The 17,272-nt window shown below is 38.9% G+C and overlaps 1 protein-coding gene across 1 annotated transcript in view; it reads right to left on the reverse strand.

Moving 5' to 3' along the window:
* LOC146645113 (uncharacterized) overlaps nt 1-17,272 on the reverse strand; it is a 195,425-nt gene that overhangs the window by 142,603 nt on the left and 35,550 nt on the right. The gene's annotated exons all lie outside the window — the stretch shown is intronic.

The raw sequence follows: 17,272 nt of genomic DNA on the forward strand, positions 1-17,272 counted from the left end.
ATCATATAAATGTGCCCAATTCAGCCACGCAGACATATTCCCTGCAATTCCTGACAGTTTGAAGGCATTCATGAATACTATAAGAAAACCAAAGGCACAAAAGCATCTATGCATAGAAAAGAGCGAGAAGTCTATGAATAATAAAACAAAGACATAACCATATATATTATTAAACAAACAGACCACTTATAATGCTTAGAAGCAAAAATAAAAGCACATGAAAGCACCAAAACAGAGAGAGTAAAAGAGTGACTTAAACACTATTTTGGGCTATGACAGCATGTCTGATCATCCAGCAACCACAGTTTGGTTTAGAGAAATGCTAAATCATTTGTATGAGTTCTGGGGGCTTATTAATCTAGCTCTCAAGGAGGACACTAAGGCGTTGGAGAGACATAATCCATTATCTCTTCCCAGGTGGAAGCAAAAAAACACCTTACACAGGAGGTGTCTGGGAAGCATCCTGGTCAAATGCCCAAACCACCCCAACTGGCTCCTTTTTGATGAGAAGTGGTAAAAGCTCTACTCTGAGTCCATCCCATATGAGCGAGCCCCTCACCCCCTCTAGAGCTCCAGCACCCTTCAGTGGAAGCTCATTTCCTTCGCTTTTTCCCACAGTACCTAAAATTGTAATCTTTTGAACACCAGTCACAGTCTTAGGTTCTTCCTTAATAAATGTGAAGTAAACGTGTACAATTTTTCTATAGAAAGTCTATTTAGTTTGTCACAAGTGTTCTTCAGTGTTAATTTATAAAATATAATCACAGTATTGGTGAAACAAATTGCAATTATTGTCCTTCAAATCCTTCAGCCCCATTTATTCTACTCTGTATTTATCCCAGTCAGCTCATCCTGCATTTATCTGCCTTCCAGCAGCTCACTTGCAATGCAACACCACCAACAACCAGCAGCAGGACTGCAGTACATGCAAATAGGACAATTACTGCTGCTGATTGAGTTACAGGGTTCTGTTACCAAAAGTGGGAATTAGATGCAAATGGATCCAAAATCTGATAAACATTTAATCAATATAGATTTAAATGTGCAAATGTAACATCTGCTGAATCGTAATTGCTTAGTGCTCCTGACACAAACGTGTGTCAGGGCTGAGTTCAAAGTATAGAGAGTTAGAACAACTAATCCAATCAGATCTCAACATAAGAGCACTGCATTCATATTTCAGTGTATCTTAGAATCACATTCATACTGTTGCCAGCAATGAGAAGCCTGTCTGTGCAATGAGTGTGTGTCTGTGTGTGTCTGTGTGTGTAGACGCAGCAGGAGGCGAGCACACCGTGACCTGAGGTATGACAAGGAAAGCAATGACATTTAGCAGGTGGGAAGAGAGAAAGAAGGCAACCCAACATATAGTGTCGCTCTACTCCACACTTTCTCCTCTGCTGTCCTCATCTTCTAGCTCTATATGTTGACACTGTATTCATAATTAATGATGCATTCTTCCTCGGCTCAATTAGTTGGCCTTTAGCTGACCTTTAGGTCAAGTGAGAAGGAAAGGGAAATGAGGTGAGTGCGTGTCCATACTTGTATGTATGTGTGCATGCATTTGCATAGAACAGCTATGTAAATATCTTTGTGTCTGCATCAAGCAAGACAAAGTTATCATGTAAAAGTTTAGTTTCACCACGCTACCTGAATACTGGGTATTCAGTTGTGAAACAGCTTTCTGCTATACACAGCGCTCATTTTTTATTTAGCTAATATATGTTACACTGCCACTGATGTCATGAGAAATGCTTTCCATCTTATTAATAAAAAGAAGCACAAAAGGACAGATACAGCACGTGTAGTTTTCACAAACCAGCCATCACAAACGGGAGATGCACACAAATGCCAATTAGAAAAATGCTTATTTTAAATTAAAGAGAACTTTAACCAATCATGGCATGCGTGGTCAGGACTGTCAGTGGTGTGAGTCAGTTATTATGGAGATGCTGCTCAGTACAACAAAATAGGTCAAGGAATAACCAAAATCCAGAATGATGTCTCAGGGAAACAAGTAAAATATTATTATAGGGTCTGCCTTACAATATAAAGCTCCTTGAGGCGACTGTTGTTGTGATTTACTGAATTGAACTGAATGAAGGTTTTTGTAAAGCACACTATACTCAGATATTACCAGTGTTGTTGATTGGAAAAAAGCCACAACTCATTTCCAATGCTGCAGAAGGGTTACACAGACTCGCTGAAAGAAAGGTGAGCTGTAGTGGGTCATCTCACCTCTGTGATGGTTTGTGTTGGCATTTCAGCCAATGGTGTCAACATTGATGGAATTATGTACAAAGAAAAGCACCGTCAGATTTTGATCCATCATTCAATTTTTCCAGATGACAGTTAACTCAAAAATACTGGCAACTGAATAAAGACTACCTGGAGAGAAAAAACACACAATAGAACACTATCGGCTCTACAGAGCCGGGTGTGAACATTATTGAAGCATTGTGGGATCATCCTGACAGAGAATGGATCAAAAAGTAGACAACATCCAAAGAAGAGCTTTGAATGTCCTTCAAAAAGCCTGGAGAAGTACTACTCAAAGAAATTACAAAAAAGCTTTTTTACCCTCTGTACTCTTGCCTTTTAGCAAAATGACTGATATGGTGATGATCAGATTTTATGAAGGTGTTTCTAAACATGAAGAGTTTAAATTGATGAAGTTATACAAGCAAACAGTTCAAGGAGCTGGCATAAAGAAGTTTCAGAAAAAAGGGTTGTTAATTCTACTCTTGGTATAAACTGCAAGCTAATGGCTAAGTGTAAGGAAAAGACATGAGACTGAATGTGGCTCACCATCCAGCACTTAAAAATCCCCACTGTCTATGTATATATTATCTATAGTGATAAACACATACCTGTGATGCTGCCAAATATGAGACTGTCAGATGTGGGATTTGCAGTCATGTCTGGCACCATCATGGGTTGTGTACAGTTAGAAGTCATTGGAAATAAAGGCACATGCCTAGTGCCTAATAAAGATGGAGTCTGACATCGGTGTTAGGGATCCAGTGATAAAAGAAACCCCATCGAATTCTGCTGACCCTGAACTCGAAGAAACCGATGTGAACCCCTGGCCGTATTTAAGGGACCATTTCGGCTTCAAGTCCAAGAAAGGCAACAGCTTTATTATGCAGTGTAAGCTGTGTTTGCCCAGAGAGACCGAGTTAGCAGCTTTTAAAAATTCCACATCAAACCTGCGCAAGCATGTAGAGGTAAGTTAAATAAAACTTGTACCGTTGTGGTAGGAAAAAGGCTATGCTCAAATTAATCACATTAAGTCGAGACATCTGTGAAGAACACAGCTAACGTTGGTTGGTACTAGCAACTTACTGTGATCGGGCACGTTGTTGTCCAACTTACTTTTTTTTTACTGGGTTGGTAAATTGCCAAAAGAAAACGTGTTTACTTACATTTTTCCTGTTTGTTAATAATAATAACTTATTTAAAAAAATAGTTAAATTAAAGACAGAAGTGGCTACTTTCTTACTTAACCCACATATGTTCACTGTTCACACTGCAGGCAAAAGAATAACAGAGCGCTCACTTGCCTTAGATTAGTCAAAGACAGCTGACTTTTGTTACTTGTTAATTAACACTTGCAACCTATGTTACTGTCAAATAAAATAAAAAAAACACGAGGTATAATGGTATAATTTACCAGCGGGACTTATCGGGGAAAATATTTTATGTAAAATTTGATGTGTTTAAGGAAAACAAAATTGATTTATATGCTGATTGTTTAAAAATTTGTTAACAGAGAAAACATCCATCCAAGCTGAAGGCCTTCAGTGACTTTATAGCGACGCGGAAGCGAGCCCTGGAGCAACCAGAACCCCCAAGAAAGCACGCAAAAATCAGTGATGTGATGGCATTGGGTGCAAACAGACGAGTATCACAGGCAAAGGTTGACAAGCTCATGATTAATTTCATTTGTGAAGGTCTTCATCCATTTACTGTGGTTGAACAACCTTCTTTTAAAGAACTTTTGTTGGCACTGAATCCTCAATGCAAAGTAATTTCCAGACCCACTCTCAGGACCACAATAGAGGGAGCTGCCAATCAGATGAAAAAAACTTTGATGTTGCACCTCAGTAAAGTAAGCCATGTTGCCACCACTACAGATTGTTGGACAGCACACCAGCAAAGTTTCATAGGAGTCACCGCTCATTGGATAGATGAGGAAACCTTGGAGAGGAGATCTGCTGCCTTCCTTGCCAGAGGTTGAAAGGGTCCCACACCTTTGATGTCCTAGCTGGTGCCCTTGATGGCATTCATTGTTAATACAGAATAAGGGGAAAAGTAGTAAGAACGAGAACAGACAGTGGCTCGAACTTTATTAAAGTATTCAGTGTGTTTGGTGAACAAAGTCAGCCTGAGGAAGCGGAGTCAGAGTCAGATCAAGACTCTTCTGAAGAGACCAAAGCAGACTACCTGGACACATTCACCATCCTGGAGCAAGATGGCGGTCTTGAGTACCAGCTTCCACCACATCAAAGGTATACATGCCACCTTTTAAATTTAGTAAGTAGGTAAGTAAAATTTTATTTATATAGCACATTTCTAGATAAAAGATCACAAAGTGCTTTACAAGGTATAAAACAAAAACAGTCAAAAGTTAACAAAATGCAATTTTAAAAAGATGTGTTTTTAGCTGTTTTTCAAAAGTAATCACTGAGTCTGCAGATCTCAAGTTCTGAGGAAGAGAATTCCACAGTCTGGCGGCCACAGTAGCAAAAGCTCTATCACCCTTGGTTTTCAGTCTTGTATACTGAATAACAAGTAGGCCCTGGTCACAAGACCTCAGGGACCTACTAGGGGCATAGGGCTGTAAAAGTTCAATGATGTACGCTGGTGCTTGTTCTTGAAGAGCTTTAAATGTCAGAACCAGAATCATAAAATGGACTCTGAATTCAACGGGGAGCCAGTTCAGCTGTATAAGCAACGGTGTTACATGAGAGTATTTCGATGTTTTTGTCAGAAGCCTTGCTGCAGCATTTTGGACAATCTGCAGACGCTCCAGGGAGTTTTTGTTTAGACATGTAAACAGTGAATTACAGTAGTCCAATCGTGATGAAATGAATGCATGAATAACAATCTCCAGTTCAGTATGAGATACTATAGGGGTCAATTTAGAAATGTTTCTTAAATGATAGAAGCATGACCGAACCAGAGATTTGACGTGGACATCGAGGGTAAGAGCAGAATCAAAGGTTATCTCCAGGGTTCATGATAGAGGATTTCACAAATGTTGAAAGAGGACCAAGAGCATTCATTATGTTAGGTACATGTCTGTCTGGAGCACATACAAGGACTTCAGTCTTTTCTTCATTAAGTTGGAGGAAGTTGTCAGCCATCTAACTTTTGATGGTTTCTAAGCACACATTTAGAATCTGCAGCTTAGAAACATCTTCAGGTTTAAAAGATATATATATAGCTGGATGTCGTCTGCGTAGCAGTGGTAGCGAATGTCCTCAAAGGGGCTCAAAATATGCTGGAGAGGAAGTAGATATATTAAAAACAATAAGGGCCCCAGCACAGAACCTTGTGGCACACCATAGGACAGGGACGTGGAAGATGACCTGTACTTAGAGACTGCCGCAGAAAAGTATTGTTCATAGAGATACGAGGAGAACCACTCTAAGGCAGACCCAGATACACCAACCCACTATTTCAGCCTTTCAAGCAAAATGTAATGGTCAACAGTGTCAAAGGCTGATGTGAGGTCCAACATTAGGAGTACAGAACACTTTCCTGCATCGTTTTGCATCAGAATGTCATTGGAAACTCTAAGAAGGGCTGTTTCAGTAGAATGAGCTCTACGAAAGCCAGACTGAAATTTGTCAAAGATATTATGTTTGTCTAAAACTGCTGTAAGCTGCTTAGCCACAACCTTCTCTAATATCTTAGCAATTAATGGTATTTTTGAGATTGGTCTGTAATTGCTAGTGAGAGATGGGTCCAGCATAGGCTTTTTTAACAGGGGGTGTATAACAGCAGTTTTAAAATAAGCAGGGACTTTACCAGATCCCACTGAGGAGTTATCTATGGTGAGCACACAGGGACCAATAGAGTGGAAGACATTTTTGAATAACGATGCGGGTAAAATGTCGAGTGAACAGGAGGATGCTTTTGTTGCATTAACTATTTTTTCCAGCTCTGATAGTGAGACGGGTAAAAAGCTTTCTAAAACGACAGGCCGAGCTGGCGTAGGAACTGACAATGCAGATGCTGATGGGAACAATTTTTTCCTTACATTACTAATTTTTTCTAGAAAGAAAGAAAGAAATGTTTCGCAGTCTTCATTAGAAGAAATAATGGCAGCAGGTGGAGCAGGAGTAATAATATCAGTAATAGTGTCAAATAATACCTTAGGATTACCTCTGCTCTTTGCAACCAGATGAGAAAAATAAGCAGCCCTCGCATCTCTAATTGCATTGTTAAAAGAGGCTAAAAGATCCTTTAAATAAAGGAGATGAACATTTAAATGAGTTTTCCTCCATAAGCGCTCAGCTTTACGACAATCACGTTTTATGGAGCGGATGTTGTCATTTAGCCTGGGTAAGGACTTGGAAACAGAAACGGGTCTCATTTTAACCGGACAGATTTCATCTAAAATCGAAAAACAATGGTTATTAAATAGATCTGTTAAGAAATCAACGCCATTTTGCGGGAGATAGTGTTAAATTAAAAGCATCCGAGAAATTCTCCGCTGTGGAGGAATTTATGATGCGCGAGATAATTGTCCGGTGAACAGGAGACAAAGGCTCATGAAAAGACATGTTAAAAAGAATACAGTGATGATCAGAGATAAAAATGTCCTCAGAACAAATAGAATCAATATTCAAACCCAAAGTAAAAACAAGGTCCAGCATGTGTTCTTTGTTATGTGTGGGGCCGGACACATGCTGGGTAAAATGAAAAGAATCCATAATTTTGATAAAACCTCTGGCAAAGAGGTCGGAGTCATCAACATGTATGTTAAAATCCCCAACTAGAAGCAGTCTGGGCAACCTCATAGTAGAGGACAGGAAGTCGATAAACTCCGATAAAAACAAGCTATTTGGGCCGGGTGGACGATACACCACAGCACAATAAAAAGAATCCTTACTTCCGACTTTAATAAGCTGTAATTCAAAGGAAAGAAAGTGTCCAACTTTCACTGAGCGGCAGTTGAAATGGCCCTGAAACGCCACCGCGAGACCTCCTCCACGACCAGATCCCCGAGGCTGGCTGATGACGGAATAGCCGTTCGGGCACATTTCAATGAGAGACGAATAGTCCAAGTCCCGCTGCCAGGTCTCGGTCAGAAATAAGAAGTCCAGTTTTTTAGAAGATATAAAATTGTTAAGAACAAACGATTTATTAGTCAATGATCGGGCATTAAAAAGCACCATGTTCAGCGGGGTGGAAGCATCATTTTTCGCAGAGGCTCGAGTTAAAGGACGTAAATACTCGGGGTTTGAGCCTTCACGCTCATAGATTCCACTTTACCGAGGGGATGAAAAGCCAGTCAGCAGGAGAGTCTGGATGAACCCTTCTGAGGCAGCACGGTCTCGGAGAGCCGGGCATATCCAAGCAGGAACGTGGGAAACAAATTCCTCTCCATGGAGCTGTTCTGAGCATAGGTAACAAAGCACGCTCGACATCGCTTTCCAGTCAGACCCCGCCGCCAGAAAAGCCTAAGTTTCACCTGGATACCTGCTCTTCTTCCTCTCCTTCTCCGTGGTCTGCGGGGAACGCTGAGGATGCTGGCCGAGGATCCATCCACTGGCGGAGGATGGAAAGTGCCAACGGAGGAGGAGGATGAGACATCTTGAGCCATCATTGAAGATCGGATGGATAACAGCGTCAAACGATCATAAACCAAGGCAGCCAGTACATCATTGATACAAATAGAAAACAGCAGAGCAGAGAAAAACAGCACGACGAAAGAGCGTGACAAACTGCACACGGCAGCGGCAAAGCCAAACACAGGCACCATCATACTGGAAGCTCTGAGACCTTGGACAATCAGTCGTCACAACAGATGCTGTCAAGGCAGAAGAGATGAATGATGCATACAAACAGCTATCACGAGCAGCCTTTGGGAAATGCCAAACAATCAAGAATAAGTCAGGTCGGTCCTACATGGCAGCAGAAATTGTAGAAAGTGAATGCAAGTTCCAGCCCATCCAGCCAAATCAAACTCGGTGGAACTCAACATACATAGCTCTGGAGAGAATCATACGGCTCATACAAGAGAAGGGGGAGGATGCTATCAGGAATGTCTGTGAAGAATTCAAAGTGAAAATGTGAGTATTATTTCTTATTTCTAAAGTATGACATAAATGACACAGGTGGAAAACAATGCTGGAGCTAGCTCACTTATTTGTTTTTCAAACCTTTTTTTGAATTTTTAAAATGCATGTCCATACTTGGCTCTACATTCCACATCTATGCCTGAAGGTAATTTACTAAAAATCGTGTTGCTTTATGTCATACAGGCTGAGTCCAGCTGAAATTGCTTTCCTGATTGAGTCAGACTCCTTCAGTCAGAGACGAATACGCACATGGGGTGGCTCCTTCCTGTGATCTTCCAGCTAAAAGTTAAACTCAGCAGACTGGAGACCTCCACTAAAATGTGTCTCCCACTCATCAGAGCCATTCAGGATGGGGTCAAAAAGCACTTTGGTGGGATGATGGAAGACCCTGAACTGATTGCTGCTGCAATCCTTTTTCTGAAGTTCAAGACCACCTGGACTGACAGGCCTGATATCATAGAAGCAGGTCTGATTTCATAATTTAATATCATGCCGTAATCAGTTCGTTTCTTATGAATTTCAATAATTAATTAACTAAACAAACTATTAATTAAATAAAGTACAATAACATGCACCTTTCTACACAAACTGTAGTTTTTGTAATTCATGCACTTTAATAAACTCTTGTTGCCTCATTTATCCAAAATTAAATGTCAGAAATATTTAATGTGTTGTGTATTTGTCATTCAATAGGTCTGATCTATGTGAGACAACACCTTGACCAGATGGCAGAGGCTGGGGTGGAGCAAGTCAAGCAACATTCATCAGATGAAGAAGACTTCTTCTTTTCAATGAAGTCCAAAAGGCCACAAGGTATAGGAGAGCTGGATGGGTACCTTGCCTGTGTCTCGGACAAGATGGATCTGCTGAATTCATTTCCACACATCAAAAAACTTTCTCTCAAACTTAACACTGGCTTGCCTGCCTCAGCTGCCTGTGAGCGTCTCTTTAGCTGTGCTGGACTACTGTTCACTGCAAAACGATCAAGGATGAGCTCTACTAACTGTGAAAATCAACTGCTCCTCAAAATTAACAGTAAGTTCAGAGAGTAAAACTCTAGGATGGACACAAAGGAACTTTAATCTAGAGGTACAGTAGGGCAGGGCCAAGTTTAAAAAAATTAAAAAAAAAACATCTTTATAGCAGCTGCCGTACAGTTCAGCTCAGTACTTGTTCTCTTATTTGACAGTTTAAAATACACTCTCATGTAAAAGAATGATATGGTTTTGTATTGAAAATACTGTGATACCTGACAGTTTGGTTGATTGGTTTGGTGACCATTACCCATTTTCATGTATAGACTTGCAGTTTAACTGCCACTGCACTTTAATTTGTGAAGTTTTTCTTTTCATTAAAAAAGAACTAACACGGTGGGTCATTTATATGAATACACCATAATAACATGGGAATGGTTGGTGATATTAAAGTCCTGTTTGTGGCACATTAGTATATGTGAGGGGGCAAACTCCTTAAGATGGGTGGTGACCATGGTGGCCATTTAGAAGTCGGCCATCTTGGATACAACTTTTGTTTTTTCAATAGGAAGAGGGCCATGTGACACATCCCGGCTGAACGGAGTGACGAATCACGCTTCTCCATTTGGCAATCTGAAGGACGAGTCTGGGTTTGGTGTAGACTTGTAGTCAAGACCGCCTAATCCGAGACCAAGACAAGACCAAGACCAGAGGGTATCGAGACCAAGACAAGACCAAGACCAAGTTGAGACGAGACCAAGACCGAGACCGAGTCGAGACGAGACCAAGACCAACGGGTGTCAGGCATATTTATGTGTTTTTGCTTTCGCACAGCCCTCCTCACCGCTCTCTACTGTCTCACTCACTTACTGAGAGGACAGACGGATGCTCCACTTGACTGTCGCGTCTCTCACCCTCTCTGTTTTTCACATAATGATATTGTCCTATATCCTCGCATGTGATTGGCCACAATATGGAGTGATTGGAGCATAACTGAGCCACTTTGTGAGAGCTGAGCAGCGAAAGGAAATTAAGTGAGGGTAAAAATGACTGAAAGATTATTATGGTCTGTTTTGAGTTTTGTTCAAAAAAGAATGACTTATATATATATATATATATATATATATATATATATATATATATATATATATATATATATATATATATATACATATATATATATATATACATATATCAAGACACAGGGACTAAACCCCAATTCAACCAGACCCAGAATTAAAACAGGACTACAACAGTAACCAAGACAGAACCAGAATCAGAACTAGATGATAGTAGCACTAAAAATCATCATAGACCTGCACTACACTTATTTTTTAATTCTACCAAAGTACAATATTTAGATTGAGAAAAGTTTATATAATTATTTAGCCTTGTTGTGCAAACAAGCCTGCATAACTTAATAAATATAAAATTTGAAAAGTAACAAATGCTATCTAAAAAGAAACACTAGGTACTAGATACATGTTCTGATGAGTTTTGGCAAACAACCATTTGACTAACATGTGTGTCTCACCTGCTCTTGTTCCATCTCTGTTCTGTCGTCATTCTCTCTCTCCCTCTCTGTTCCTCTCTCTCCCTCTTTGTGCTGACAATCAAGCCAAACACCAACATCATCAAATATACAGTTGAAACCAGATATTTACATACTCTTCAGATAAAAACACAAACAATTTTTTAATTGTAACATCAAATCAGACTAAATGTTTATTTTTTTAGATTGATAAATATAAAAAACATATTTGTTAACTTTAAGAGTAAAGAGAGAAACTATCTGTATTTCTTAATTGCAAATAGCACCAAATTGTATTCAAACTTGAGCCACACTTATGGAGCTCCACAATTCTTTTCCTGGTGTTTTGGTTGACATCTCTTGATTTTCCCATGTCAAAGAAACAGGCTCTGTGTTTTGCCTTATATGCATCCACAGCTGTGCCACCAATTTACTCACATGGACTCTACTAACCTATCAGAAGCTTCTTCAGCTCAGAATGGAATCCTCTGGAGTTTTCTTATTAATTAACAATAAACTTAGTGTATATGTACTCCTAAATTTGATGAAAGTGATTAAAATAGACAGCTCCCTCTTTTTATTCTGACATTTAACTAATTCAAAAGATATTTCAACATTTATTTATCTAAAACAAAAGTTTACTCTAAATTGATGTTTAACAGTAAAAAAAAGTTTTTATGTTTTCTCCCTAAAGTGTATGTAAATATCTGGTTTCAATTGTGAATATACTGCTGTGTATTGAAATTCCTCTTGTTTTGCATAGATATACTGAACAACATCCAAAGCATAATATATAAAATAACATCTACCTGAGTTTTTTCAGAAGCTCCTTATGTCATTTGTTGTGTTCATCAGTACACAATTGAAACCGATTTAGAGAGTTTGTTTAGCTCTCTAAATCCGGTCTCGGGACATCCAACTCTAGTTTGGTGGTTGGCAGGTGAACTGTAATTGTCTGACTGCACTGTGCCAAGTGTAAAGTTTGGTGGTATGGCGTTGTTTTTCAGGAGTTGGGCTCAGACCCTTAGTTCCAGTGACAGGAACTCTTGATGTTTCAGCATACCAAGACATTTTGGACAATTTCATGTTCCTGACTTCTCGTCTTTCCATCAGTGTCTGACCTCACAGCTGCACTTCTGGAAGAACCTTGTGGAAAGCCTTCCCGAAAGAGCTGACGTTGTTACAGCAGCAAAAGGTCAGGCAGCATTATATTAAATGCTGCATTAAGAGTCAGATGATTTTCATGCTTAAAGACTGAACAAGGTCGAACAGCGAGTGAGTCAAGTTAAAAATAAATAAACAAAACCACTAAAACTCAAGATTAAACATTCAGCATCTACTTTTTAATTCTTTTACATAAACTGAAATGCAAAAGAATGGCATACCAGCCTAAAGGGTTTGACCATATCAACTCTCATTTATCCAGTGACAGATTTCCTTTGCTTCATGCCTCACATTCAGGTGAAAATACTGAATGCATTCAGCAGGGCTAAACCGAACGAGTCACTGCAGAAACAGCAACTGAACTCTATCTCAAGCAGATGAAAGCATTTGTTGTCTTTGATGCCTGCCTGTGTGTGTGTGTGTGTGTGTGTGTGTGTGTGTGTGTGTGTGTGTGTGTGTGTGTGTGTGTGTGTGTGTGTGTGTGTGTGTGTGTGTGTGTGTGTTTTCAGTTTCATAAGCTCTGTGTTGCCTTGGCATCCCACTGGTTATAAAGGCAACTACATAAACAACAAGAATTCTATTTTACTATTAGTCTCCCTTGATTTTGGGAGGCGAGCTGCGTTATTGTAACACTATAAAAGCATTTTCCTAAGCAATGAGGAAAGTAGTTTGGTGAGATATTATATGAAATGCCTCCGACTAAATTTAACATCTACAGCTTGCCATATCATAGAAACTTTCCCCCACTTCCTCCATTTCTAAAAAGAAAACCTTGCTGAGGCTCTGCATTACTTCTCGTGAGTCTACCAGGGAGAACAGCAGACATGGCAAACTCAAAGTTATGCAAATGTATTTGATTTGGCTCAAAGTTTATTACTAGAAAACATCATCTCTGTCTGCTTAGACTCTTTTCTTCTCTCTCCTTTGATGCTGTGGCTAATGATGACAAAAAGATGGCTCAAAAGCCCAGACATTATCAATTTGTAAACTGGCTCTCTTTGAACTACCATAGGTATGTCATTTACACATCTAATTGAGCTGTTTCATTATATAATACCAAAAATAGTACATACCATTCTCCCAATGCTCAGCTGTTGGAGATTATTAAATTCTGTGGTAATCAGCTGTGAATGGTGTCGTGTTAGAGCATGCATGGCAGATGTGACTATGACCAGGACTCCCTGGGGTGCTCTGTCCCTACTAGCAACACATGCTGACAGCCTAATACAGTGACTTGACAACACAATAACTGCATTGCAGCTACATGCAAAGAATCATGGAAAATTTTAGAACATTTACAGCACTGTATGTCTTCAGGGATTGTTGTTTTTGTTTTTTTTTCTTTCTGAAAATGTGAAAATGTGCAAATCTTTCTCAATGAAATCATTTGTCAAAATACAAGTCTGACTCTGCCCTACAGTGTATAGCTTTTTTGGCAGCGTAGCATAGGCTTCACCACCACACGCCTGAGATGTGTCCCCTTTTCTACCTTGAATGTGTTATGAATATTTGTTTATGTCAAAATGTTGCCAGTGGCATATTTAAGAGAAAACTGTCAGTAATTAAAATAACATCTGAATAACATGAGAATATAATCGCAGCCTGCAGATCTGCCCAAATCTCACAGGGCCCTAGCAACAAAAAAGGACAGCTATAAAACCAGAATACAAACATGTGTGAGTATTATTATCATATTATTTGTTCTCATAAACCATATTGAGCTGTTGGTGTTTAATTTCCAGTTATAGAGTGCTAGTTTTGCAAAAGTTGCAATGTTTGAAGAGTTTTTAGGTCAAAAGTGAACTGGAAATACATCAGAGATCCCAGAGGTTTAGACAAACAGCTACCAAAATAAAACAGGAAGTCAGTGACTAAACCAGAGACAAGACCCTAACACACCAGAATAGAAACTGGAAAATAAACAGAAAAAAAATCTGAAAGAACAGTAAAATCGAATCGAAATTATAAACAAACTCAGAACCAAACAGAACATCAAATAATAAACAAGAATTTAAAATCCAAGAAAACTCAAAACCTGCAGTCCAAAAGCCAGGGCCATTACAACAGGCCTGAGTTATCATGCTCTGAGTGACAGGTATGGCTTGTTTGGAAAAGTTGTACGGAAAAAAGCTTGAAATACTTGGCACGGGTCTGGTCACTTTCAAACCAGTGACGCCATAACCTCTTTGATTGACAGGTTCAGGTTACAGAATTAACACTGTGACCACAATGTAAGCACTGTTTTATACTGTACTTCTCTACAATTTGGAAAGCTTTTCCTAATCAACCATCAAAAGTTACTTCTTGCTGTGCAGTAGTAAAAATACAGAAAACTCTTTCATATGAAGAAATGCTAAAAAAAAAATAAAAAAAAACAGGCAGGTTTTGGGCACAGATTCAAAATAGACATTAAATACAGGAAAAGACTTTGTGGAAGTTGGCCCAAAGGTCTCTAGTAAGATATGTGTAATCATCAAGTGGGAAACTTCCTCTGAGACTACAGTGACTTCAGCGGCATACTGCCAAAAACCTCCAGGGGATACTTTCAGTACATCCCCAACAAAGTCATTAAACTGCTGCTACGCTGCTACTGCTGCTGTTGAGATAAGGACAACTGGAACCACAAGAAGGTACAAAGAAAAGTTGCATAGCAGCACTTATTCAGCTCTGACTCTTTTTTCCCCACTATTCACAGTGTTGTGGGTTTGAACCCCAGCATGTGTCCTTGGGCAAGACACTAAATGCAAGCTGCTTCAGATGGCAAGCAACCACCTTACATGGCAGATGTGCTCTTACTAGTATACAGGTGTATGCTTTACAGATATATGCAAGCTTGTGTTATAGATTTTTTAATCATTATAAAAATCTTAAACAACATCCACGGTTGTTCTGCAGCGGAGTTTTATGTTGGAACTCATGCAACAGAGCAACAACAGAATTGTAACCACTAAACACCAAATAAATTTCATTTGATTGCAGTTCAGCCTCCAGCCACAAATAATGTTAATTGCAGTGAGAACATCTCAGCTATGAAAAATTCTGATTGCTGCATGTTACACAGCTACATCACTATCTCATCGAGCTCACAGGGGTCTAAGAAAAAACTGAGACAATATGATTTCTGTGTTTCAGTTTTTCCAGACCTGAGTGGGGTGCTGTTTGCTACAGCTGTTATGGCTGATAAGCTAGCACCAAATCCCCTCGATTAAATATTTTTGGATCAGTGAAAGCAGAATATGACAGTTACAGAACTCAAACCTGAATCAGTTTGATTTGCCTTTGTGGATTTAGGGGTTAGTAATTTAACAGAAGAGTTAAAGCTGCACTTACAAAATTTTTCTGCCTTTACCCTCTCAAACTCTTTAAAAAAGCAGTTTTATGGTTTAATAAATGAGATGGAAGCTTTCCAGGGAAACTGGATCACTGGAAACCAAGAACTAAACTGCTACACTCAACTTCAAAGTTTATACAAAAGAACAAAAAAGGTCAGTTACATTTAGACCCCACAATTGTAAAATACTTAAATAATGAATGAAAGTACTTGCTTTGAACCTTGAATAAAATCAAACGGTGTGCTTCAAAGACTGCAGATGTGACATGTGTGCTGTGTTCCTTCTTCCAGTCCCTGCAGCTCTTTACCTTAAAATAACACTGTGTTTATAACACAGTGTAACATACAGCTGTGAATAAATAAGGACATGTAAGATTTCATCAAAGCTTAGGATTTCTTTTATATTATGCAAGATGAGAAAAGTCTAATAACTTAGCTAAAAATGTAATAAAATCAAGTCAAAGCCAAAACTCTGAAATAAACATAACAGTACAGTTTTTTATAGTAACCGAATATATATGTGAAGTGGTCGCAGCATTTCAGGCGCAACAACAGACTGTGTGAAATTTGTTCCCCCATCATGCCAAAAAAAAAAAGAGTTAAATCGAGAGATAGTCTGTGTTTGAGCTGAATAACCAGGAACAGTTGGTAAACCAACAGTGTCTTGCAACCAAACGCACAGTACAAATTTATTCTCAAAAGGGTGACAAATGTGTATCATATGATCCACAAGCATAACTGAAGATTTACAAATGTGTACAGAGATTTGTGTGTAATTTTTGAGGACTCCTAAAATGAGTATTCCAATCCACGCACAAATAAAACGCAATGTGAACGCAAGAAAAATAAAAACAAACATTTATAAATGTGTCTTAAATAAATACTGATCATTTAAGCAGAAATTTTCAATATTCAACCAAACAAATCTGATCATGTTTGCTTCCAAAAAGCTTCCTGTGAATGCAAATGTCTAATGTCATGTGTAACATTCTTGATGCTCACTTAAAAGAATGATAAACGCAGAGATACACACAGATCACGTTGCATGTGCACATGGAGTTTTGAGTCTTTTCACACTTTAAGCCATCATTAGGTTCCTAAATCTTGAACTAAATCCGGTTTAGATAACAATAGCAGAAATGGAGATTAGATCCTTGTGGTAAATTTTTTAACAGTAGCCCATATTAATCTAGCAAATACCTCATAATGGTTTATCATAGTTCATTACCATTTCCTCTAACAAAAAAACATGAAATTAGGAAATGGCATTATGGAACTAATGAGACATAAAAATATTTTGCTGCTTTTGGATGATATCATCTAAAAACAATTCAAGCTAAGGTTTACATTTGTTAGCATTAGATTGCCAACGCATTTTGTTAAAATGTTTCCAAGTGGTTTATCTAGTTTTTCATCTGTTTACCTTTTGAAAATAAACATACCTTACCATGAGCACTAGGCAATAAAATGATAAAATATGAGGACATGGTCAATATAAACTGGACAGAACTCATTCCACCCCCGTTTTAACAGACAGCACAAAAGGCTAATGACAATGAGAGTAGTGCCACACTGAACCAATCGCAAGGAGGGAATATAGTCAGAGTTAAATCAGGTTAAGTTAAGGAAATGTTAATGAAAATTCAAGCGACAGCGTTACTGAACATGACACCCCAACAGATCCTCGTCTTTTCAGCCCAGGGCTCAAAAGACGAAGACACTGTTGAAAATAACGTTCCTGAGGAACAAACAAAGTCAGACAGAAATAGACTAGCATACATTGCTATGTGTGTCAAAAGCGTGTTTCCACAACAGCATGTAATACCAAAAAGCATTTTTTACCATCTGAAAAAGAGCCAATGCTGCACAGCTGAACAATGTAAGACTTTACAGCCCCCAGCACTTTCTCCCATACCATGCCTTATGACGGATAAGAGACACGGTGTTATCATGAATG

This window comes from Rhamphochromis longiceps, linkage group LG20 (assembly GCF_057381845.1).
Source record: "Rhamphochromis longiceps isolate RC_006_pf linkage group LG20, R_longiceps_female_GT1.1, whole genome shotgun sequence".
NCBI lineage: Eukaryota > Metazoa > Chordata > Actinopteri > Cichliformes > Cichlidae > Rhamphochromis > Rhamphochromis longiceps.